Source organism: Pinus tabuliformis, chromosome 3_2 (assembly GCF_031772625.1).
Source record: "Pinus tabuliformis cultivar Carrire ecotype Pingquan chromosome 3_2, CPIR1, whole genome shotgun sequence".
NCBI classification, from domain to species: Eukaryota; Viridiplantae; Streptophyta; class Pinopsida; order Pinales; family Pinaceae; genus Pinus; species Pinus tabuliformis.
Window position 1 is genome coordinate 504536022 of NC_142302.1, and position 26754 is coordinate 504562775.

The following is a 26754-nucleotide window of genomic DNA, read 5'->3' on the forward strand; positions in this document are numbered from 1 at the left end:
TGAAGGAATTCAATGGTAAGTTTGTAATAGTTTACCTGGACGACATTCTGATTTTTAGTAAGACTAAAGAGGAACATTTCAGGCAATTACAGAGTGTGTTGAGAAAGCTGCAGCAAAACAAGCTGCTAATTAATCTGAAAAAGTGTACCTTTTTTCAGCGGGAATTAGTGTATCTGGGTTTCGTAATTGCGGAAAATGAATTGAAGATGGACCCAGAAAAGGTGGCAACTATAGTTAGTTGGCCTTCTCCGAAAAGTTTATTTGAAGTCCGAAGTTTCCACGGGCTAGCAAGTTTTTATAGGAAATTTATCAGGAATTTCAGCGAGATCTGCGCACCTATGTTGGATACGATCAAGAAGGCGAACTAGCCTTTTCACTGGACTGAAGCAGCAGAAAGTAGTTTTCAGATCTTGAAAAAGAAGATTACCGAAAGACCGATATTGAGGTTACCTGACTTCAACAAACTTTTCCAAGTTCGTTGCGATGCCAGTGGTACAGCCATAGGGGCAGTACTTAGTCAGGAGGACAGACCGGTCGCTTATTTCAGTGAAAAGCTGAACGAGAGTAGGCGGAAATACTCAACCTATGACAAAGAGTTCTATGCAATCATACAAGCATTAAAACACTGGAGACATTATCTATTAGGTAACGAGTTTGTTTTATTTACGGATAACTCTGCATTGCAGTACATTATGCAGCAGCATAAATTGAACCACAAGCATGCAGCCTGGGTTGAGTACCTGCAGAACTTCACGTTTGTACTAAAACATATTAGTGGGCAAGCCAACAAGGTGGCAGATGCACTGAGCAGAAGGACATTACTCTTACAGGAAAGCACGATGCAGGTTTTGGGCTTTGAGCATCTAAAGGAGATGTATCAAACAGATACCGATTTTAAAGAGGCCTATGAGGCTTGCCAAAACCCTCTGTTGAGAAACAACAGCATGTGGTTGGACTATAATCTACAGGAAGGATTGCTGTTTAAGGGAGGACAGTTATGTATTCCCAACTGTTCCATGCGAGAGAACATTATTCAGGAAAAACACAGTGGGGGTCTGGCTGGACATTTTGGTATAGACAAGACGATTGCTCAGGTACGACATTTTTATTTTTGGCCAAAGTTGCAGCGGGATGTGCAAATTTACGTGAGTAGATGCAAAGTTTGTCAACTAGCAAAGGGTCACAGTCAGAATACAGGTCTTTATTTACCATTACCTATTCCAAACCGACCGTGGGACTCCGTCAGCATGGATTTTGTTCTGGGTTTACCTAAGACACAGCGGGGTTTCGATTTAGTGATGGTTGTGGTAGATCGATTTTCCAAGATGGCGCACTTTGTACCTTGGAGGAAGACCAGTGATGCTACCTATATAGCACATTTGTTTTTCACTGAGATTGTTCGACTACATGGACTTCCAAGGTCCATCATTTCCGACAGGGACGTAAAGTTCACCGGTCATTTTTGGCGAACCCTGTGGAAGAAATTGAACACCCAATTACAGTTCAGCTCTGCTTACCATCCGCAGATTGATGGCCAAACATAAGTTGTAAACAGAAGTCTGGGAAACTTGCTTCGGAGTTTAACAGGTGAAAATTCCCGGACGTGGGATCGTGTACTGGCTCAGGCGGAATTCGCATATAACGATTCACCTAACCGCAGTACTGGTTATAGTCCTTTCCAGATTTTGTACGGCATGCATCCACGCGGAGTGCATGAGTTACGAGATTTGGGGAAACTCGAAAAGCGAAGTGCTGATGGGGAAGAATTCGCCCAAGCCATGAGCAACTTACATGAGCAGGTCAAGTTAAAATTGCAGGACAGCAGTCAAAGGTATAAACAGCGAGCTGATTCAAGGCGTCGGGAAGTTCAGTTCAACGTTGGAGATGAAGTCCTTGCGTATTTACGTAAGGAACGGTTTCCAAAACGGGAGTACAGCAAATTAAAATTTAAGAAGATCGGTCCCTGTAAAATCATTCGCAAATTTTCTGTGAACGCCTATGAACTACAATTGCCACTGGGGATTAGTATTTCTCCCATTTTTAACGTAGCAGATCTGTTTCCTTATGTCACTAATTCGGAAGACAATGCAGCAACAGAACCACCGCGAGACACCAGTTATGAAGAGAGTTCATGGATGAGGCAGATGCCAATGGCACCACCCCTTGAGATCGAAAGGATTCTGGACACACAGGTAGCTAGGTGCACGCGCAGAAAGGAATATCTGCGGTATTTGGTCAAGTGGAAGAACTGTCCAATAGAGGATAGTTCATGGCTTAATGCAACGCAAATACAGAAAGCAGGCTATTCTGTCGACGACCTCATGGAACGGAGCCATGACTTTTTGCCACCCAGGGAGCCTGATGCAGGAGCATCCAGCTCCGAGGAGACAGAAGGCAGTTGACATGTCTCATGGAGGAAGAACAGGAACAGGACAAAGAGTACATGCTTAGCTGGACAGGTCAATAGACTTGTTGTCGTTTTCTTTTAATTATTATTTGTTGCATTTCCCAGAAGGTCGTTAGAGACCATAGCATTACAGTTATAAGTTGTTTTAGCTTAGGAATTAAATAGTTGTTAGTTAATATTTTATTAAAAGAAACTGACAGACAGTTGTAAAAGTCTGGTTGAGCAGTTCAACCGGAAAGGGAAGTGGTTATGCTCTCTATGTATTAAAAGCAGAAAAACAAAGAAAGGAGAAAGGAGAGAGCACCTCCGTACAAAAGAAAAGACACATAGAAAAACATATAGACCTCTGTAACCAAATAAAGAGATATATTACTTTTGCCAACGAAGTGATTTACTGTAAAGCGATTTACTGTTAATGATTTTACATGTATGCACAATTTATTTCTGTATGTTCTAAGGACGCATTTGGAGCGACCAACCATTAACTGTAACAGGAACCGAGACAACAAAAGGGAGCTTCTACAGACATACATTTCCAGCAAGCACAAGAACAGAACCATTTAACTGTCGCAATAATAATCAGGTACTAAGAGATATAAACCATCATTTCATTTCATTTATGAGTTAACATAATTACAGTGTGCAGAATAGAAAGGTAATTTAACACGATTCACCACATAACTGTGGGCTATCACAAACAAGACAAGTTACAGACTTGTTGAGCATTCGCTCAAATACCAACCGCTTCAGAAACGCAGCCACATAAATTATTACATCAGAGCTGGAGCATACGAGTCACGAAACGCCGGAAGAAGCACAACCGACTCAGACATTGCAATCAAAACAGAACAGAACCTAACTACCAAACCCTCATAACCTAACAGTTATACGAATGTGGAAAAGACCCTACCCGTTTGCAAGATTGGTCGGCTCGAATCGTGACCGAAAGTTGAGTAAGGATAAAACCCTCAGCGGCCAGCCGCCAAGACAACCTGCAAACAAACCAGAGCAACGGTTAGAGTGGAGTTTGGAGAACCAAAAGGCGTGTTAACACCAGAAATGAAATGTGGAATGTTGGAAAACCATGGCACTTACAGGTAAGTTGACGAGGCGACCCGGAGGAAACAAAACCGTTTAACCAAGCTGAGACAAGGAACAGAGACCGTGAGAAGTTATAATAGGCGCAGGGACAGAGTAAAACAGGGAACCATATCTTACCTTTGTCCACAAGGACGAACGCAGCCAAGCGGGAGCACCAAAGTTGTGAACAACCTGTACAGTGAACACAACTCATTAACAGAACAAGAAATAACCAGGTGACAGAGCACGCCCATAACAAAAGAGACAGTAACCTACCATAACGCACAGGTGAGAACCAGCGAGGCAACGCATGCCCAGAAAACCCATATTCAAGCAGAGAAGGCCCGAAGGCACAGTAAGTCATCAGGAACCGCGACGGAGTAGCATTCAGAACATGGGTATAGCGAATCGACAGTAGAAACCACCATGGAGTAGAGCCAGGGTCGAACCCGGAGAACCACCAACGAAACCCTCAGAGCAGAGCTCAAGTCGAACACGAGGAGAAAGTAAAAATGGCCCGAGGAACAGAGGCTGGGGTTTAACAAAAGGCGGGAGGTGAGTGAACCGGAGAACCGGCAAGTGTCTACCCTCGACCGGAAGGAGGGACTACAATAAAAACATACAGATTGCAATCAAGCCGAATGTACAGAGCATTGACTCCTTTTACCTTTCGAACTGACAGTAAACCTACTCGAGTTAATTGCTGAAGGATCGAGAGGCCTGTAAAGAGCTGGCAGGATCCGAGTTATCCACGTCACGTTGATCCCACGTGGTTTAACGTTGGGCTGGGCCATCAGCCCTTTAGATGCTCAATAAAAATTTAAATAAATCTAAACTAATTATATTATATACTAGAACAAGAATGAAAAAAACACATTGACAAAATCAAAATGATTTTAAGTAACAAGATTGAAAAAAACATACTAACAAAATCAAAATGATTTTAATTTTGTAATAAAAACAAAATAAAAAGTTGTAAAATAATATATATTAATTGAAATATCATAATTAGTATAAGAATTTCCCAATTAAACTCATTAAAGTTTAATTTTTATTCAACTATTTTAATGAAAAATTAAACAATTTATTTATTTATAAAAATTAAATAAATTAAAGTTTTAAGTTATTAAATCTATATAATTTAAGGGTTTAGAAGTTTTCAAGACACTATATTCATTTATATATTTATATATTTAGTACCTGATTCTTATGCAAAAAATAATTGATAACAAAAGTTATTGTAACTAAGATAAAAAGAACACTATATAGGTTTTATAAGCACACTATAGAAATAACCTCTAATAGAATCTGCTTAGATTTTTTAGTTATAAAAACCTCTCCTAGAATGTGTTTTCCTTGTAGTTTTTATTTAATATTATGTCACATAAAGCTTAGAAGGCAAATAAGTGAGATTGAAATGGACAAAATGAACAAGGTAGCAATAATGATCACTTAGGACACTTGCACTTAATAACAATGACTTCACTTGCACTTAATAACCATGACTTTTTGTGAAGGTAAACTATCTTGATACAACTTTAATTCAAACATGTTTAACCATAGTGATTTCCTCTAAAGTAAAGTTCTCTTAACTTGTTACCTTATTTGAAAAATGTTGATAAGTATTATGTCTTCTTATCTAGAAAACAAAGGCATTTCATAAACAACGTTCCCATACCATAAAAATAATAACTTTAATATATTACCTTTTACATTAAAAAAATGTTGGATTTATATTAATACATTTTATATTTAAAATATTTTTATAAAGAAGGGTCATAGTTATATTAATAAAAGTGGTTGGGTGATTAAATTGTATACTAATATTTAATCTAAAAATATAATAACTTTCCAATGGATAAAAAATAATAATTTAAAATTATACTTATAAGAGAAAATTAAATTATTTTAAAATAAACAAAAAGAAATCGTAAAAATTTAATGACGAAAACTTTAAGATACTTGACAATGTATTCCTATTTTTATAATTATAAATAACATTTATATAAATATGATAGGAATAATAACAAACCACTTTATATAATATTTTCATAATTATAAAATAATACTTATTTTAAATATGATAAATATAATAACAATAATATGTATATATTAATAATTTTTTTTTTTTTTTTAAAGGTGGGTCTAATATTGAGTGGCCACTATATTTATTGGAAAATTTAGATAGATCAACGTGAAGAGATCTCCACATTTACTGAAAAATTTAGGTAAATTAACGTGAACAGATCTCAACGTGAATAGATGTATTCTCTACATTTACTGGAAAATCTAGGTAAATCAACGTGAACAGATGTATTCTCTACATTTATTGGAAAATCTAGGTAAATCAAGGTGAACAGATCTCTACATTTACTAGAAAATCTAGGTAAATCAACGTGAACAAAGGTATTCGCTAACCAAAGTAACAAAGCCTACCCCAAAAGTGTAAAAAAGATGTAACCTCCTAATAAAAAAATACTTAACAACAAAAACTGAACCAATTGAACTATCCTTAAAACTTACAAACTTCTTTATAATATATTAAATTATTTTTTAATTATATAATAACAAATATTATTATCAATTAAAAATAATAATAAGAACCACCATTATTAAAAGAAAACAAAAAAACACCAAACATCACATCAAAATAAATCAACAATTAATGAATTCTTTAACATTAATGTATGTCTTCATACATTGCCCCAGCGAAACAGGTGAAAAAAACTTGTTACCTTTTCCATTAATAATGAATAATTATAAAATTTTAGCATATAAACATCCAATCGAAATATGACCAAACTTGTTACCTTTTCCATTAATAATGAATAATTATAAAATTTTAAAATATAAACATCCAATCGAAATATGACCAACTGCTTATTTATTAAGATTTATAATGTGTGCATAGTGGTAAGAGATTCGATTTGACCAACTGCCTATTTATAAGGTGTGCATAGTGGTAAGATATGGCATTATATAAAGAAGTGATGCGGGATGTTGTACCACTGAACCTGCGCAGAATATTGTATATTTTAAAAATATATATGACATCTAGGGAGCAGAAAAAACATAATCACAATTTCCATCCTGGAAATGTACAAGTTAAAGGCTGGTATGTACGTTGTCAATTCAATGCAAATTCAGTTCCAAAGACCACGCTGATCCCTGGGGTGGAAGTGAGTCAATCATAGGTGCTTCAATTCTTTATTAATTAATGTAATAAATAAGTAGTACAAGTTTTTTTATTTTTTAATATATTTTTTATATCTAACCCTTTATTTTCAAATTTCATAAAGTTAGTAATTCAGCTTAAATCAGTCAATTGGCCAAAAAAAAAACAATTTACATCTTAAGAAATTAAAAATTAATTTTAAATTTTCAAAATATTTAAAATAATATTATTTTTTCCCAAAATTTTAATAAATTTTAAGAAATTAAAAATTAATTTTAAATTTTCAAAATATTTAAAATAATATTATTTTTTCCCAAAATTTTAATAAATTTTATAAAATTAATTTTTAAATTTTAAGACTTAGGTCTTTTTTGATTCAACCAAAAACAATATAATGATATAAAAATACAATTTTCAATTGGGAAAAAACAATTTGCATTTTAAGAAATAAAAAAATATTTTCAAATGGAAAAAAAAACAATTTGCATTTTAAGAAATAAAAAGATATTTTTAAATTTTCAAAATATTAAGAGTAATATTTTTTTTTTAAACTTTAATAAACTTTATAGAATTTGTTTGGAAATTTCAAGTTAATAGTTCTTTTTACCAAACAAAATACAATATAAGGCAGGGATAAAAATACAATCTATATTTATCATCAAATTCTATTTATAATTACACTAACAAGTGTATGTTCTATATTAGAATAGGCTTTTTAGAATTTCCATTCTTTAAAAAAAAATTGTATATATGATTTAAATTTAATTATATGGAAATATTCTTCATCATATAAATAATTTAATGGAAGAAACCAAGGGTTTCCAAACCTTTTTTTGTTTTATTTTAGGTGTATGTGGAACCTTCACTCTATATTGACATTACAAATTCTTAATGTTATATAAATTAAATGACATATAAATCTTTCTATGACTATGGATGTTCATTAGCCATTTTATTTATATACCTGTGTTAATTACACTAAAACCAACATAATCAAGGGTTACCCATTTTTTTCAAGTGTGTGTGCTTTGTGCGATCCGTATGCATCTTGACCAAACTCAAACTCAATATAGTTCAGAGTTTGACAAGTCTGCGCATGTGCATGTGTGATCCTAAAGTGGTGGGACTCCTAGGAATATTGAGTTTATATTTTGCTCTATAGCTTCATTTCTGAACATAATATAAATATAACCTTTGGTGTGCTTTTGTGCTCAAAACCTTCACTTTGAATGCTTAAATTCCTTCTTGAAGTTCATAGAAAGTTCGTTCGAGGTTCGCTTAAATTTCTATGAGTATTCCTTATTGTTTGTCGCGTTAAGGCAAGAGAAGCCATTGTAAGCGATTTGTTTAAGGAATTAAGAACTTGCGTAAAGAAAGAAGGTGAATATCAATCAAGCTTCAATCTTTATCTTAGGAAGCCTCTAGCATACAAATTGGTATCAGAGCCACATAATCCAAATACATTTCAATTCTTTTGATAAATCATGGAGAAAAATTTCAGATTAGTCTCTTTTAAAAATATAAAGAATCTTGAAGAGCCTTCATGCTTTGGTCTTGAAAGTTTGTTTGATAGTTTTTGTAAATATTCCATGAATAATGCTAAAACTGAAGTAGTTGAACATAAACCACAAGTTGCGTGGAAGTTACCAACCATTTCTCGCTCTAGTGTTTATGTTGATTTAAATGTATTTGATTTAAAGGATGTCAGTTGAGTCATAGTTAATGAATCAGTCTCCCAAGTGCAGCGAAATTGTGATGTCACCCAAACCATATACCTTATAGATCCCAAACAGATACAAAGCAAAGCCCAAAAACATGTAACCAACTATTTGCACATTACATGCATAAGAGTTGGGATTTATGCCTTAGTACATAAAGGTATCAATGCATATGATTTATGCACTATAAGAGACCTCACACATCATAAGTTTACTAATTCATTAATTGGAGGAATAGTGGCCCTGTCATCTAATGGTCCAGTTTGGTCTGATTGTTATCCAAACTTTTCAGTTTATGCTTTCAATGAACATTTAGGAGACATTCTTATTGCAAATCAAAACTACTGGTTTTCATATGACGATAAAGACGACCAATATCGCCATACATACCCGTGGATGTTTTAGATATACAAATTCCATGTATCTTGTAGTGTTACACACTCAAAGCTAGGATTCCTAATCCAATACTCTAGTTCTAACAGATTTGTCAAATCAGAAGATGGAACACTTGATTATCAAGTGGGAGGATCTTTCTTTCCCAAAAGGTTGGATTGTTGACATTCCCAAAGTCTTGAAGAAACAATCTATTACTTTTGCACTTATTAAAGAATCCCCTTCTTCTGCCTTTATATCATGCCCTCATATTGTAAAACCATCCTGTCATCATAACCAATTACCTATCTTAGCCCAATCAATAAACTACTCTTCTTACTCTGTTACTTGTCCTAATTGTTCTACTCCAGTCTCTTTATAGAATTTTGCAGGCAAGCGTGGTGAGAATGTCATTTCCTTTGGACACAAAAACCACAATCCAAGAACAAATCTTCCTCCTCCTAGTTCAACTGCACAAGAACCATGTCCACACCCCCAATGTGAAAATATAATCTTTCCTCATGATGATCATATCTTAATGATACATTCTTTTGAAAAGGAAAACCCCGACCTTATAGACTTGTTCAGAAAATTGAGGAAACCTGGTGCTCCAACATATGGCCTAGGTTACAAAGATCCAGGAGATGATGTAATTCCACAATGCCGATTTGAAAATCTACTCCCTCCAGGAATGCAAAAACCTGCAATCCCAAAAATGAAAAAAATATTTTCTTTGATGAGAGGTTGTTATAAATGGCAAGTTGATCCCGAATGGATGAAAAATATGATAAATTGAAATATGCATACCCATCCATGAACAAAAGAATTCAGTGCCTTAGTTTATGATGATCAGAAAAGGATCCTAGCAGAAAAATGGAAAAGTTATATGTCAGAACAAAATTGTTGGATCTCTTTCTATGAATGGAAGAAGAAACAAATGAATGATTCTATTCAAATGATGGATAGTGGGGAAAAATAAATTGAAGCCATTTCTCCAAAACATAAATGGAAGAGTCTAGATGGGAGAAAAATAGAATCTAAATTTATTTCCCCCCTTTCAAAGGAATCATTCTTGAAGAAGAAAATAAACAATCAAAAGCAATCCCATTGGTCTTAAAAGAAGAAGTCCCCTTGAGTGGAACATAAACCAAAATTCATACTATTAGTGAACAACTAAATTGGACTAATACTGCCTTGAGGGGTATGGCAGTAAATACTTTTGTTACAAATGATTATGCCCACAAAAGGCATATTGATAGTCTTCAAGTGTCAATAAATTCTATTTCTTCTTCTATAAATGAAATGAGTCTTTTAGTTTCAGAAATTAAAGATGGAGTGAATGATACTAAAAAGATTGTTTTTGATGCAAGAGAAAAATTAGAAGAAAACTACAAAGAGTTGGATAAAAATTTAGAAACTACTTTTGAAATGATGGGAGGAATTTTAGTAAAGATAGATGAGAAAATTGAATATATAAAGAAAACATTACTTGAAAAGAAAACATAAAAATCCTCATTTCTCATCTTATCTCCCATACTACTCCTCACATATCAACTGTAGGTCGAGAAAAATATACAAAAAAGTATCCAACTCTATTCCCCAAGGAAAAACATGAACGTTCTTCAAAGGAAGAAGAACACTCCTTGGTTACCCAAGTCCTACCTATTAGAGAATTAGCACCTGACCTCCAAGGAAGAGGGAAAATGCCAGAATCCCAAACCTTTGCTGAAGATTGGTATCTAGAATGGAACATTGATGACATGTCTGTTGGTCAAATTAGGCAAGTGTTGGATAAAATGTTTGTCTCTTATAAAATTATGTGCATGAAAGGAAAAAGTGAAATAGAGGCATGTAAATCAATTATTCAATGTTTTACTAGATCATTATTCAAATGGTGGGAAGCAAAATCTTCTCTTGTTATGGTAGAGAAAATGGAACAAGAAGTTATGAAAGATGAAAATGGTGACATAGTTTACCATGATGATGGTCGCCATGTGAATAATATGATAGGTGCTCTTACTACTTTAATATTAGAGCATTGGTGTGGTAATGAATAGGAAATTGCTAATAAACACGCTCTAATTCTCATGAATATGAAATGCAAGAAAATGTCCCATTATGATGAATTTCACAGAGAATGGACCCAAATAATCTATGAGGTCAAAGATAGTAAGAATGTTTTATGGAAACAAGTTTATTGGCTGCTATACCAAGAAAGTTTGTAGAATATTTGAAAACACAAGAAGCATTCAAGCAACCTTATGAATTGTATACATGGGGTCAAATTTATTCTTTGATTACTAGTGCATTAGTAGGTTTATGCACTAATATGAAAGTTAGCAAATCAATACAGATGTCCAGGCTACCTGACAGTAAATCCATCTATGAAAAATATGGGTTAACTATAGACAATCCTATAAGACGAAAGAAAAGGGCCAAAAAGATCTTAAATAAATTGCAAAGATACAAAACTAAATCGAAATCCTATCCAAGGAAATATAGTTATGCAAGAAACAAGTATAAGAAAAGAGAGAGAACCCATTATTATTCCCCTAAAGATATTAAACTCAAGATTCATAAAATGTGGGATGTACAAAGAGCAGTATGTTGACTCTACGGACAAACATGCCACCTTGCTAACATATGCCCAAAAGGTGAGCCATCAGAAAAAGACAGAGGAAAATTGTCAGTGAAAAAGGTAGAACAAACAAAGAAGCAAAAAGAACAAAGAATAATTTTATGTTGTAATAGGTGTGGCTCAAACGAACATGATACAAATCATTATCCACAATCTCCTTTCATTAAAAGAGAAGAAGTCCATCTATTGCAAGAAGGATGTTGCTCTTCTAGTTCAGAAACTTTTGATTTTGATTATAATACTGATGAATTGTTGAGTTGGAGGAAGAAGCACTAATGATTGCAAAAATATTGAAATGTGCAATTGTAGTACAGAAGAAGACAATGATACAATCATTGAAATGAAAACAATAGCCCAAAAGAAAAACTAAAAGTCTGCATGGACCAAATTATAGAGGATGGAGATACACAAATGATGATACAAATAAAAGCATTACCATAAGGAGACATGAAGGCATCCCTGCTAAAAACATTTATTCAGACCATGGAAAAAGCCCACAACATTCCAAAATCATCACATAAGGAGCCTTTATTCATTGATGCTTCTTTTGAAAGAAATATTAAATCATTCATGAGCGATCATAAGAATGGAAAATTACAGTCTATAAGTATGAATGATTTAGGAAAATAAATTGACACGCTGAAGAAAGAAGTGAGTGAACTTAAACATAAAATGAAAAAGTTAGAAAAAAAAAGAATGGAGACGATGGATATAAGGTAGACCAGTGGGAAAGATAAGAAATTAGGATATTAAAGGATCAAGTGGTTATTCTACCACTTCCTCCTTTAGAGGATGTATTTGACATGAGAGAAAATCCCAATATCAATATGTTCCATACATTAAATCTTAAAGGAATTAACACTATCAGAAATTTGGTCATTCAACACTAGAAATTTCATATTCATATCACATTAAGGATTAACAGTGAAAAGTTTAATTTCAACTCTTATTGATTGAGGCTCAGATCTAAACCTTTTGCACAAAGAAATCACTCCTTTCATATATTGGCACAAGACCAATCATTCAGTTATGGGTATTAGGAATAAATTAATGTATATGCAACATGTAGTTCCCAAAGGAACTTTATGTTATGGGAAACAATGCTTAGACCTAAAAATTTTAGTTACAAAGATTCCCATTGACTACATAGTGGGAACACATTTTCTAGTAGTTGTTGAACCACATGGGTCAACAAGAAATAGAGAAGGAAAAGATGGTTACTTCATCACAATTATAGATCTAGAACAAAAGGGGAATCAAGGAAAGAAAATTGTTCTTCCTTTTATTTCAACCCCTCAACTGTCCACCATGGTCCAAGTTACTGAAACAATAACACAAAAGGAGAGAAAAATAAAGGAGCTGCAAAACATGAGAATTAATATGAAAATTTAAGAACAACTGAAAACAAAAAGAGTTGAGCAAAAGATCTCCAAGCTGAAGAGAAAAATTGAAGAAGTTTGCTCAGAGAATCCTATAGCATTATGGGAAAAGAAGAAATATTTCGTAGAATTACCTTATAAGGATTCATACACAGGAAAATCTTGCAAAAGCAGAGAAATCCCTATGAATTCCCACTATCAAAAGTTATGTGAAGAAGAAATTAAAGAACTCTTGAAAAAGGGACTTATCAGAGAATCTCAGAGTCCATGGAATTGTTATGGATTTTATGTGAACAAACATTCTAAGCAGATTAGAGGAGTTCCAAGATTGGTCATAAATTACAAACCCCTAAATCAAGTGTTAGCAGATGATACTTATCCCATACCACATAAATCAAATCTTGTGAAAATAATTGTTGGTGCAAATTCTTCTCAAAATTTGATAAAGTCGAGGTTTTGGTAGGTTGTTGTAAAAGAAGAAAATAAATTTAAAACAACATTCAGTGTCCCAGTTGATCATTATGAGTGGAATGTCATGCCATTTGGACTTAAGAATGCACCTGCAAAGTTCCAAAGGGTGATGGATAAAGTTTTGAAGCCTTATTTTGATTGGATATAGATGATATTTTAGTTTTTTCCAATTCCATTGAAGAACACATAAAACATCTAAAAATATTTTTACAAGTAATCAAGGATGTTGGCCTAGTAATCTCCAAGAAAAAGATGGAATTATTTCAAACATCCATTAAATTTCTTGGTCTCACTGTTTCAAACAGACAGATCGTGTTACAACAACATGCCATTGACTTTGTAGACAAGTCCCAAACAAGATCACTAATAAAACTCAACTGTAAAGATTTTCAGGGAGCCTTAATTATGTAAGTCACTTCTATAAAAATTGTGTTGCGGATAGAAGGATTATGAATGAAAGAATGAAAAAGGATCCAATGCCATGGATAGAAAATCATATTGCATCTGTAAGGAAGATCAAATCTAATGTAAAAACACTGCCCATACTTCATGTTGCAGATGATGAACTGCCAAAAATTATGGAGACAAATGCAAGCAATATTGGGTGGGGAGCTGTTCTTAAGCAAGAACTACTGAAACAAATAAGGCTGAAGAAATTATCCAATTTTCATATGAGATTTGGATGGAATCGGAGTTTAAATATGCAACTATTGATAAAGAAATTAGAGCCGTGTTAAATGCATTAGACAATTTTGAAATATTTTTTATCAATAAAAAATTATTGTTAAGAACTGATGTTGTAGCCATGAAAAAGTTCTAATTAAAGAGGTGAAAAAGCTAGTGAAGTTAAAATTTGTAAAATGGCATCATTATTTACAAATTTTGACTTTGATATAAAGTTTTAATTAAAGAGGTGAAAAAGGTAGTGAAGCCGAATTTGCAAGATGGCATCATTATTTACAAATTTTCACTTTGATATAAAGCGCATTAAAGGAGCAGAAAATTCATTCCTTGATTGCCGGAGCCGAGAATGTTTGCAGAAACCATGGAGGAATAGAAGCGAGTGAGAAAAAATTAAAAGCGAGTGAGAAAAAATTAAAAGCAAGCAAGCCATAAAATTTGAAATCAAGCGAGAGGGTAAGTACATGCGAGCATGTTTGAGGCAAGCGAGATTCAAGCGAGCATTCATAAGTCCATAGTCAAGCGAGCTTGACCAGTGTCTGGAAGTTGTTACAAAATGGGCCAATGGACAGAGACAAGTCAAACAGATTCCTGCCAACATGGTATGGCAAAGGTACAAAATGGAATGGAAACCCACATGACAACTTCACAATACACAAGTTTTATAAATGACTAGAGGACGGAATCTCACTCTAGAAATTAATTTCTAGAATACAAAAACTTGGTGAAATCTATTATACAAAGGCACTCCTCTATACAAAGATTAAAAGCATCATCTGAAAAACATTGTAACATAACCAAAAACAAAACCAATAAAGCATTAAGATCACGTTCATACGATACCATTTACCTACCGTCCCCTATGGAGCAGTCAAACAAGAAGAAAACAACCTTAGTGCTCATTGCTCTCTTTCCGGACCCCATGTTACTCGTAAAGTAGACGCTAAATTTGCGGTTCCTGGAGGAATTTATGTGATAAAGTCATTCCGATTCCCACGTACTCAACTTTACAACGCACAGATTCCCGCCGTCATATCCGCTGCGGCTGCGCAATCCAGATATTCCAAACATTGATTCCACACATATGAAGCAACTTTCCCTTGCAAGCATGGGTTAAAATTGATTCCGTTTACTATTTTTTGGCCATTTTAATGATAAAATATAGCGTATTTTAAAATAAATCTGTTATTGTTAACGGGTTAACTATTTAGTTAATGAGAAAATTATTTCTGCGTAAATTATATGATAGAGTATTTGTCGACTTCTTTCGAATCAACGAGTGTGGTTCATTGGGACAAGTTGAAGAACCAGAGCATAGCTACATATTTATTTCAATCTATCAAATTTGATGTCAAGTCATTTTATTATTTTATCAATTTGGGTGCAGCTTAGAGAAACCAATATTAAACAGAATATTGATTTTTGATTATGGTACTGAACAAAAGTTTTATAGATGCCAGAAGAAGCTCTTCGACTCAAAAATTACATCGAAGCTCACAAAAAAGGCGGGAAGATCACTGTTGCAATAAAAGTGGGTTTGAGAGTCGAGTCTACCATTCTGGATTCTTTGTTACTTGTGTCGTGCCTTGAAATTCCCTAAATGCTTTGGGAATTTTACAATATCCCTGCTACACAGTTTTATACAATAATGAATAATTATACAACCGCTTCAGCATTCAGGGAAGAAGTAAGCATTTCTCCGAGTAAAGGCTTCTCCGGATTTGGGCTAATAGCACGATGTTCAAGTATGCCCAACCTCCCCTCCTCACCCTTTCTCTTGTGGCAGAAGCAATGCATGATGGGTGTTTGAGGTTTGAACACTTTGGGAATTTTACAATATCCCTACTACACACTTTTATACGATAATAAATAGAAATACAAGCACTTCAGCATTGAGGGAAGAAGTAAGCATTTCTCCGAGTAAAGGCTTCTTCGGATTTGGGCTAATAGCACGGTGTTCAGGTATGCCCAACTTTCCCTCCTCGCCCTTTCTCTTGCAGCAGAAGCAATGCATGATGGGTGTTTGAGGTTTTGAAGATAAGACCATTCTTAAATTTGTTTGTTTGGCAAAAACATTTTCAAGAAGGGGCTTTGCCAGGGACTTTGAGGGAAAAAATTGGAATATGTCACTTCTCTTTTCTTTTTTGTGTTTTTTGGCCAATCTTGCAATGCTATTTTCATTGCATTTTATTCAGAATACATCATCTTTATCTTAATCATCCTTAAAATAATTATATTAGGTTATTTGAGAATCAAGATCATAGTTGATAATATCTCCAAGTTACTCCCAAGTCAAACTCAAAAAATTGGAATAGAATACGTCATCTTTATCTTAATCATCCTTAAAATAATTATATTAGGTTATTTGAGAAGCGAAATCATAGTTGATAATATCTCCAAGTTACTCCCAAGTCAAACTCAAAAAATTGGAATATGTCACTTCTCTTTTCTTTTGTGTTTTTAGGCCAATCCTACAATGCTATTTTCATTACATTTTATTCAGAATACATCATCTTTATCTTAATCATTCTTAAAATAATTAGATTAGGTTAGTTGAGATCATAGTTGATAATATCTCCAAGTTACTCCCAAGTCAAACTCTGCTGGGACAAGTTAGATAGACAGTCCAAGTCTGAATCTACAAAATAGTTGTTTTTTTGTGAGTATTTTACTTACATCAACTACGGTAAAAGTTTTCTAATGGGTGCTGGAGAACACATATCCAACAATCATAATTTTTTTGACCAATGCCGAAAAGGTGAATGCCAATTATAAAATAACACATTTCTAAAAGATAAATTCTTAGAAGAAACCAACTTGAAACCACTTCTTTGCAAAAGAGCAAAATTTTATTTTGTATTATGGAAAAATTTAGAGTGTTTTTTATTCAATGGAATTCCTTTATGGGTTAAAAGCTTGCGTTAATGTGTATTAATTAAATAGAAATTAGTTGGTTTATTTGGAGATTAATTTTTATTTAGTTTAAATTTCATATATAAAATATAGAAAATTTGAAAATGGAAATAAAGTATAAAGTTTCACTGTCAAAAAAAATATCCAAACTCATCAAACCTTACAATAATTTGATAAGAGAGTCATATGATCTTAACTCAATCATGTTCTATAAAATCTAGATAACATCATATCAAATTATTGAACAAATAATAATATCCAACATGTAAATTGGTCAACTAAATTCAATTTAGTATTAAAATAAAAATATAATAATATACAAACTGTCAATTGACTTTTTTTAGATAGTTGGGAGGAATGATTGTTATACTTCCTACAATGTTTCAATTCTTACAAGTGACATGTTCAATTCATATTGAGTATATTATTGTAATGGTTTTCAACTTTGTTACATAGAGTGGAATCCTAAACAATATTTTATTCTTGCCCACATGAAATATTATTTACATGAAAAATAAAATCCATCAATTATTTATTTCAATGAGACATATACAAAGAAATTGTGTCTTCCTCTAATGTATTGATATTTTTGTTTGTTATCCTTCCCTTGACATATTCGCATGAAATGTATATAATGTATTTTTTGGATTATTGTAAAGGGTCAATCTCATAAGCCCATCTTGTATCTTTTTAATAGCTTCTACCAATATAAAATATCATCTCTCACTCTGTGGCTCTTTTCCCATTATTGAGCTAGAACAGGGCTGCTTAGAAGTGGGAAGAGTTGCAGATTGCATCGCTTTCTTGAAAAAAGGTAGATTGTATGACCTTATACCTTTAGTAAATTGGAGAAAATTTGATAAAAACATATATCTATAAAAATAGACATGGATATAAACGAACAATTTGTTACATTAGATTGTTAGGGTTTTTCTTATCCGAGTTATGGAGTGTTTTTCTTATGAGAATATGACACTCTATAACTCCATAAATATAGGTTTTGCTAATATGGAGTTATGAGAATATAAATTGTCATTCCAGTACCAACCTATTTAGTTATGGAGTGTCATATTTAGAATACTTAGTTAAAATGTTTCAAATATTCTAAAAAATTCTAAATTATGTGACACACGTTGCCAGTGGAAGTAAAATGATGGGCTCACTTGAGTTTCTTGTTTTGGAAACTATTACTTAATTTTACAAATTTTGACTAAGTAAATGGGGTAGGTGCATTTGAACGAATATCATCTTAATCATGGCGACGAGTTTGGCGGCTCTCTGGTTTAAAAGTTGTGGGAAAGCCGAGGAACAACTGGGTATCTACATAGTGGAGTGACATGAATTCAAATTTTTCCATTTGTGTTTCATGTATGGAAAATCAAATAAAGAATAGGGTTTAGAAGTTTATCAGCAAAAGAAGTTTAAAGCACTGATGTTGAAAAGCAAATGCCGACACGACTATTTTCATGTGGTGAACAACGATTACATGCAGTGGGAAATGTACGCCATCAGTGGAAGTGCGAACCCCACAATCAATAGCCAAGGCAATCGATTCCTCGCACCTGTCGATTGCTCTTCAAAGGAGGTAAACGTTGCTTCCTAATTTCTGCTCAATCTATTAGTGTCGAAACTAACAAGGTGAGTAGATGGAATTGATGAATATGAATGGTCAGACAGGTCGCGAAGCACGAAGACGCATCGAAAAGCACATGGACATGATGGAATTGGAGGTCAGATGGAGACCTAATGTTGAACGGAGCATTCTTTACTCAATCACATTAGAGAATTTTTGAGGTCTGAAATGGGCCTCAAATCACAAATGTACAACCAAAATCAACTTTATAAGAATCAATAGGATTCAATATGATAATGTCAACCATGGGGATGATTCATTATTTTTGAAGTAAAAAAGTAAAAATATTAAAAAATAAAAGAATAGAAAAACTACATTTTCAATTCATATTTTCAACTTATCTCTCTACGGTTTTGCTCAAATTTTGTGTAGGAGCAGTCGTTGGATGCATAATTTGATTCCTCAACCAAGGAGTACTCATGTTTCATACTTTCGATGAATCTTACAACACAAAAAATGAGAAATACATGAAAAACATAATTGCAATCATGTTTTTTCATGTATTTCTCATTTTTCATGTAGCAGGGTCCATCGAAAGTATGCAACATGGGTACTACCTGGATGAGGAATTAAATTATGCATCCAACGAGTGCTTCTGCTCAAAATTTGAGTAAAACCGTAGGGAGATAAGTTGAAAAAATAGTTTTTTTCTTTTTGCCCTCTAAAATTTTATGATGTAATCTAACATTATTTTATTATTTCCATTATTATTTTATAATATTCTTTAGTAGGCCCATTTTAGACCTAAAAGTTTCTCTAATGATTTCTTTTTAACACTAGTCAAGATATAGAGATCATTTTGGTTTTCGAGATTGGGGTTAATCACCTCCTTATAATATTGTAGTTTCCTCTTTACCTTCAATACTTTATTTCCCCACAATTTCTCCTCAAATTTAAAAGTAATAATATTTTCAATAGTATTTGAATTCTACAACATGATCTCCTCCTTTATTCCCCAATCGTCTAGCCATGATTGGGCATCCTTATGCTACCCTCGCTTGAGTTGAAGGTGGGGGTTTTGGCTAGAGTTAGAAGCAATTTTAGGAAACATCTTTGCATCCATGTAGTATAAATTCTTCTTATACATAATTAGATATGTAATTATGACATGTAGATTACATATTCATGATGTATTTGATGAAATGTTTATCATGGATATGCCTAATTAGGTCAAGTTATTTTCTAAGTTTTGTGTGAAAGGATTTGTCTTGGTGTTATTCATTATTCTAGAAATTTTCATGAAGTTATGGGCAGTGGTTTGGAGACTTACCTAAAAAAGTGGCTTAAATCTCACAGTTGATGACACATAATTGGGTGAAAAATTCTGTAGTCTCATGGAGGCCTTGTTGTGGGAGAGACTGGATGGTTATAGTCGCATGGAGGGCTTATCATGGGAGCCACTGGGGTTTTAGTTCAATTAAAAAGCAAGTTAAATAAGGGGTTGGGCACCTGGAGTGGTTTGTTAGCCCCTGGGGGTCCTGTAGCTCTTGAGGAAGGTCAATTTGGTTTTGGTATGTCGATTCCACTTCCTTAACTATAATTGGGGAGTTGAATAATGTCATAGTAACTCCTCGTCACATATTTACCCCGGTGGACCGGTTATCTTAGGTAAGTGTGGGAGGAGGGTGGTACAGAGTAGTATCAGAGCATGGTACAACACTTGGATTGGATGGGTGAAATGTGTTTGTCATGCATGCATTAAGGTTGTATATGTTCTTGTTACATATGCATGGTGATGGCCATTGTTATAGTTCTGTTGTCATGTAGAAGTTGATGATGGTGTTGTTGGGATGTGTGGGTCATGCATACATGTCGGTTATATATGCGTTCATTATGCACGTCAGTGTCCGTATTATTGTTATGCATGCATAGTAGGCCAGAGATGCATTGTGAAAGTCCTTGTTGTAGATTATGTCATCATGATGCTGATATGTTGGTTGAGATTGATCCAGGTGGATATTGGTGGCCACCCACCTATTCCACTTGGACCCCCACTATTGTTTCTTTCAGTTTGTCAGTTTCCTTACTTGTAGCACAATTTACTATTTTTGGCAGTTTTCGGATCCCAAACTTCTAGAGCCAGTTTCAGGCCCTAAACGACGTTTTGTGGGAACTCAAAAGTTGTAGTCCTTGGATAGATCTTTCTAACGAGGTATTGTGTGCGTCAAACGGAGATTGTATGCCAAAGTATGACCTCGGGAAGTTGATGTACCAATTTAACCAAACGGGGCCCATAGTTTGGCTCTTCATCTCCTAGGGTTAGGTTTTTGAATGTTTAGGGTTTTCCATTATTTCTCAACAATAAATAGGCCTTTGAGCCTCATTGTAACAAAGTTCAAAGGCATGTAGCCACCACATCTCTTCTCAGAGATAAGCTACCATCGCCTGAGCTAGTCTTATTTCCATTATGTCTGTAAGCATATTTCATTATTTGATATTAATGAAGTGAAGTGTTATTTCTACTACATATTTGTATTTATGGTTATATATATAATTTTTTGTGTTTATGTTTAAATCTAGATCAGTGGTATCAGAGGGGTTTGCTCTTTCTATGTTTTTCTTTGCATGTCCCCAACGAGGTCGAGATATAAGGAGTTAGGGCTTGAACTGGTTGAACCTTTCCAAGATGAGCATCGCAAATCACAATGGCATCCCATGGTGGATGAAAAGAAAGATGAGGGGGCAGGAGATCCTATCAAAATCTTGCTCGAAGAAGCCCTCGAGTGACAAAGGAACGTGATGATGGACAACTTTGCCCAGATCCTTTAGCGGCTACCCAAGGGCGACACATCTACTTCTAGCAGCTACTCTGGAAGCGCCACACCCTTTAAGGTACACGTTAACTTTGACATTCCCATATTTGAGGGTCAGATAGATGCAGATGCCATAGATAAATGGTTAAATATGCTAGAAGGATATTTTTCCGTTCATGATTTTTCCAGCCGGGAAAAGATCACTTTTGCACTTCTCAAAGTAGCGCCCCATGTCAAGGAATGGTGGGAAACCTATTGTGAGTAGAAGTATGAAATGACGAACTCACTGTTTTTAGCGCACCCACTTGGAACTCGTTCCGGGATGCCATCAAGGAGCAGTACTACCATGTTAGAAGCTATGAGGATAAATACATAAAGTGGACAACGCTATGACAGGGAAGGGACCAAGATGTACTGGAGTTTACCAAATTTTTTCATACCCTTCGCACGAAGTTGGGTATCAAGGGTTTTGAGAAGCATTTGGTTCTCAAGTACCTTGACTGCCTACACATGTACATCTAGGATGAGATGGAATTCCTGGATATCTCCTCACTTGGCACAACATACCGATATGTCGTCAAGATCAAGAAAAAGTTTAAATAGAAGAAGAGAGACTTTGGATTTGTGAATTCAAAGCGAGGGAAAGGTGCCACCAAACCGCAGAAGAAAGGACAAAGCCAAGGTGGGGCATCCCAAGATAACCCGCCAAAGCCACAAGCAAAGAACAATGCCACGAAGCTGAAGAAGGACACAAGAAAGTGGTGTGAGTTCCATAAGAGCTCCACTCACAACATAAGTGAGTGTCGAGCCAAGCAGTCACTAGTGATCGAGCTAAAGGCTTGGAATCAGATTCATGTTCCGACTCTGAGTCAGAACTCGACAAGGGGAATGACAAAGGGAAGCAGATTATTGATGCAGAGCCTAATGCCACCATTTCCACCACGAAGATCCAGAAGGAGGAACCCGAAGATCCAGAGGAGGAGGAGCACCTCTTCCACTCCCAGATGTGGGTAAAGGGTTCCCCACTAAAATTCATTGTTGATAGTGGGAGACAAAAGAACCTCATTTCGGTAGAGGTCGTGAAGCAGCTGGGCTTACCGACCACGGCATATCCACCAATGTACACCATTGGGTGGCTTCACCAAGGACGCGATCTTCATGTGAGCCAACAATGTCGCCTTCCATACAACATCAAGCTCTTCACAGATGACGTATTATGTGACGTTGCTCCCCTTGATGTTTGTGATGTATTATTAGGCCAACCATACTTATGGAAGCGACATGCAGTGTATGAGTCAAGACCTTGTGTTGTTATTGTTACTTTGAGAAATAAGTTGTACAGGATACTAGAGGTAGCACCATCTACCGCCATCTCTTTGGTTACTGCACAACAATGCAGCAAGCTCATTTCCAAAACCAAGAAATTTGTTTTCCTGATGATACGCCCTTAGGGAAAGAAGAAGACAGTGGTCATGACATCTAAACAAGGCCCCTTTGCACTTCAACAACAGATGGACAAGGTCATGGAGGAGTATAAGGACATCTTCACCTCCCCTGCAGAGGTGCCTTTGCACTGTTAGGTCAAGCACTCCATCGATCTGACCCCAGGTGCACCGTTGCCCAATGGACTAATATATCGATGCTTCGTTCTGGAGAATGACAAAATCAAGAGGAAAATTTTGGATCTGCTGCAGAAAGGTCAAATCTGGCCAAGTTCATTGTCCTGTAGGAGCCCGATTGTGTTGGTATAGAAGAAGGATGGAACTTGGAGACTTTGTATTGACTATCGGGCACTGAACAAGATCATTGTCTAGAATAGGTACCCGATCCCACGGATTGATGACCTTTTGGACCAACTGAAGGGGAAAATATTTTAGCAAGATCAACTTGAAGTTATGATATCACCAGGTACCAATTGAACCCTCTGATGTGTGGAAGACTGCCTTCAAAGCCAAGGAGGGCCTTTTAGAATGGTTGGTTATGCCTTTCAGGTTAACGAATGCTCCTGCAACCTTCATGAGGTTGATGGATGACATCTTGCGGCCATTCACCAAATAATTTGTAGTGGTATACTTGGATGACATCTTGATCTTTAGCCAGAGTTGGGAAGAGCACCTCCACCACATCTGACAGGTCTTCCAACCACTGCGACAACACAAGCTATGTGCCAATTTGGAGAAATGCACTTTTGGCATGACCCGGGTTCAGTATCTAGGATACATTATTAATGAATGGAGGGTGCATGTGGATCCAGCCAAGATCCAAGTCATTTGGGATTGGCCAGCTCTAACTAATCTGACAGAGCTTTGCAGCTTTCTGGGTCTTGCCAATTTCTACCACAGGTTCGTGTTGGTATTATCTCATATCACTTGGCCCTTGAGTCAAGTCTCCAAGGGAGGAGCGAAAGCAAAATTCTTTTGGTTTGAATCTCAACAAAAGACATTCACAGAGTTGAAACATCACCTCTGCTTTGCACCAATGCTCACATTACCAGACTTGCAACAACCATTTGAGATCGAGACAGATGCCTTTGACTATGCTATTGGGGTAGTCCTTACTCAACAGGGGCATCCAGTGGCATATCACAGTGAGACACTTTCAGACACAGTTCGAAAGTATCCCACTTATGACAAAGAGATGTACATTGTGCATGCTTTCCGACAATGGAAGCATTACATTTTGGGGAAGGAAATGGTCATCCACACAGACCACCAACCCCTTAAGTTTGTACAGATGCAGGGGAAGTTGTAGAATGATCGTCGTCATACGTGGTCCACATACCTGCAACAGTTCCATTTGAATATCAAGTACAAGAAGGGCAGCACCAATAATGTTGCAGATTGCCTTAGCTGACCACCGATCATGGCGTTAACTGCTGTGCTCAACTCTTGTGGGCACGAAACTTCTGATTGGCCACTTCTCTATAAAAGTGACCGAGAATTCGGCCACACATACCAGACGCTCTTGGAGGGTCAGAAAGGTCCATATTTTCACCTCTAGGATGCCCTGTTATGCCACCTGGGACACCTTTGTGTTCTTTCAAGGGAGCGTGCCAAGATGATTTGGGAAGCACACTACAGTTGGGCCACTGGGCATTTTGGGGTTAAGAAAACGGTGGCAGTACTACAGAAGTATTTCTATTGGCCGAATCTTCGATAGGATGTCAGGAAGTACATCAGATGATGCACTGCCTGCGCCATTGCCACATCGACCATCAAGAAGCAAGGCCTCTATTCTCCACTGCCTACCCCTAGTCGACCTTGGGAATACATCTCCATGGATTACATCTTGGGCCTTCCTTCTACTAAGCATGGAAATGACTATGTTTTTGTGGTCGTTGACAGATTCTGGAAGATGGCCATTATGGTGACCCGCAAGAAGAACATCACAACAGAAGCCACTGCTAAACTCTTCTTTGAATGAGTGTGGGTACACTTTGGGATCCCACAGTCTATCATCTTAGATCGGGATAGCAGGTTCCTCAGTACATTTTGGTCCAGTATCTGGTCGATGCTGGACACCAAGCTCACTAAGTCCACAACTTTCCATCCCCAAATTGATGGTCAGATAGAGGTCATCAACAGGATGATCGTACACATTCTATGCATGTACAACTCAAAGCATCTACGCACATGGGATGAGAGCCTCCCCTATGTCTAGCATAACTATAACTAGGCTCTCCACAACTTGACTGGCCACAACCCTTTTTAGGTGGGCTTGGGATTCCAACCACTATGTCCCATTGATGTGGCCATGCCATTTGCAGCTACTCATGCAGATTTGTCTCATGTCCAGTCCATAACCGATAAGGCCAATAGCTTCATTGAGCACATCCAACATGTCCTCCAGTAGGTCCATGACATTCTAGAGAAATCAAATGCCAAGTACAAGTAGCGACATGATCAACATTTGGTGACACACAAGTTTCAGGTGGGTGACAAAGTTTGGTTGCATTTGCAAAAGGAACGCCTTACTATATCATATCAAAAACTTAGAACACTCCGATATGGTCCTTACACCATTACCAAGGCTATGGGAGACAATGCATTTGAGCTCAACATTCCCCCATTCCTTGGCTCGCACCTAGTGTTCAATGCGGACCGCCTTTGACCATACTTCCCGCCGTTTCTAGACACATCAAACATTGCAAAATAGCTCACACCTACAAAGTTAAATCCAGATTACATGGAACAAGCCACAACTGATCGGATCATGGACACGCAGATCAAGAACACATGAAAAAAAAGGATTCAACTATATCGAGTTGTCAAAGCAGGTCAACTCCTTCACCAGGGCAAGTGGCTCACCAGGGGCCAAGTTCAGCAGAAGTTTCCTCATCTCATGGAGGAACTCAATGTAATGGGGACCATTGCTTCCTAAGGGGGGAGGAATGATCTAGGTGGAAATTGGTGGCCACCTGCCTATTCCACTTGGACCTGCACTATTGTTTCTTTCAGTTTTTTAGTTTCCTTATTTGTAGCACAATTTACTATTTTTGGTAGTTTTTCGGGTCCTGAACTTCCGAAGTTGTTTTGAGGCCCTAAATGATGTTTATGGGAACTCAAAAGTTGTAGTACCTGGATAGATATTTCTAACAAGGTATTTTGCGTGTTAAATGAAGATCGTATGCCAAAGTTACGACCCCAAGAAGTTGATGTACCAATTTATCCAAACGAGGCCCATAGTTCGGCGCTTCATCTCCTAGGGTTACATTTTTGGATGTTTAGGGTTTTCCATTGTTTCTCAACAATAAATAGGCCTTTGAGCCTCATTGTAACACAGTTCAGAGGCATGTAGCTGCCACATCTCTTCTTAGAGATAAGCTACCATCGCCCTAGCATGTCTTATTTCCATTATGTTTGTAAGCATATTTCAGTATTTGATATTAATGAAGTGAAGTATTATTTCTATTGCATCTTTGTATTTATGGTCATATCTGTAATTTGTTGCATTCATGTTTAAATCCAGATAAGTGGTATCAAAGCGGTTTGCTCTTTCTCTGTTTTTCTTTGCATGTCTCCAACAAGGTCAGGATATAAGGAGTTAGGTCTTGAACTGGTCGAACCTTTCCAAGACCAGCCTCGCAAATCCCGATGACCTCCCCTGGTGGATGAAAAGAAAGACGAGGGGGTAGGAGATCCTATCAAAATCTTGCTTGAAGAAGCCCTCGAGTGACAAAGGAACGCGATGATGGACAACTTTGGCCAGATCCTTCAGCAGCTACCCAAGGGTGACACATCTACTTTTGGCAACTACTCTGGAAGCGCCACACCCTTTAAGGTACAAGTCAACTTTGACATTCCCATATTTGAGGGTCAGATAGATGTAGACATCGTAGATAAATGGTTAAATCTGCTAGATGGATATTTTCCCGTTCATGATTTTTCCATCTAGGAAAGGATCACTTTTTCACTTCTTAAAGCAGCTCCCCATGTCAAGGACTGGTGGGAAACCTACTGTGAGCAAAAGGATGAAAGTACGAACTCACTATTTTCAGCCACACCCACTTGGAACTCGTTCCGGGATGCCATCAA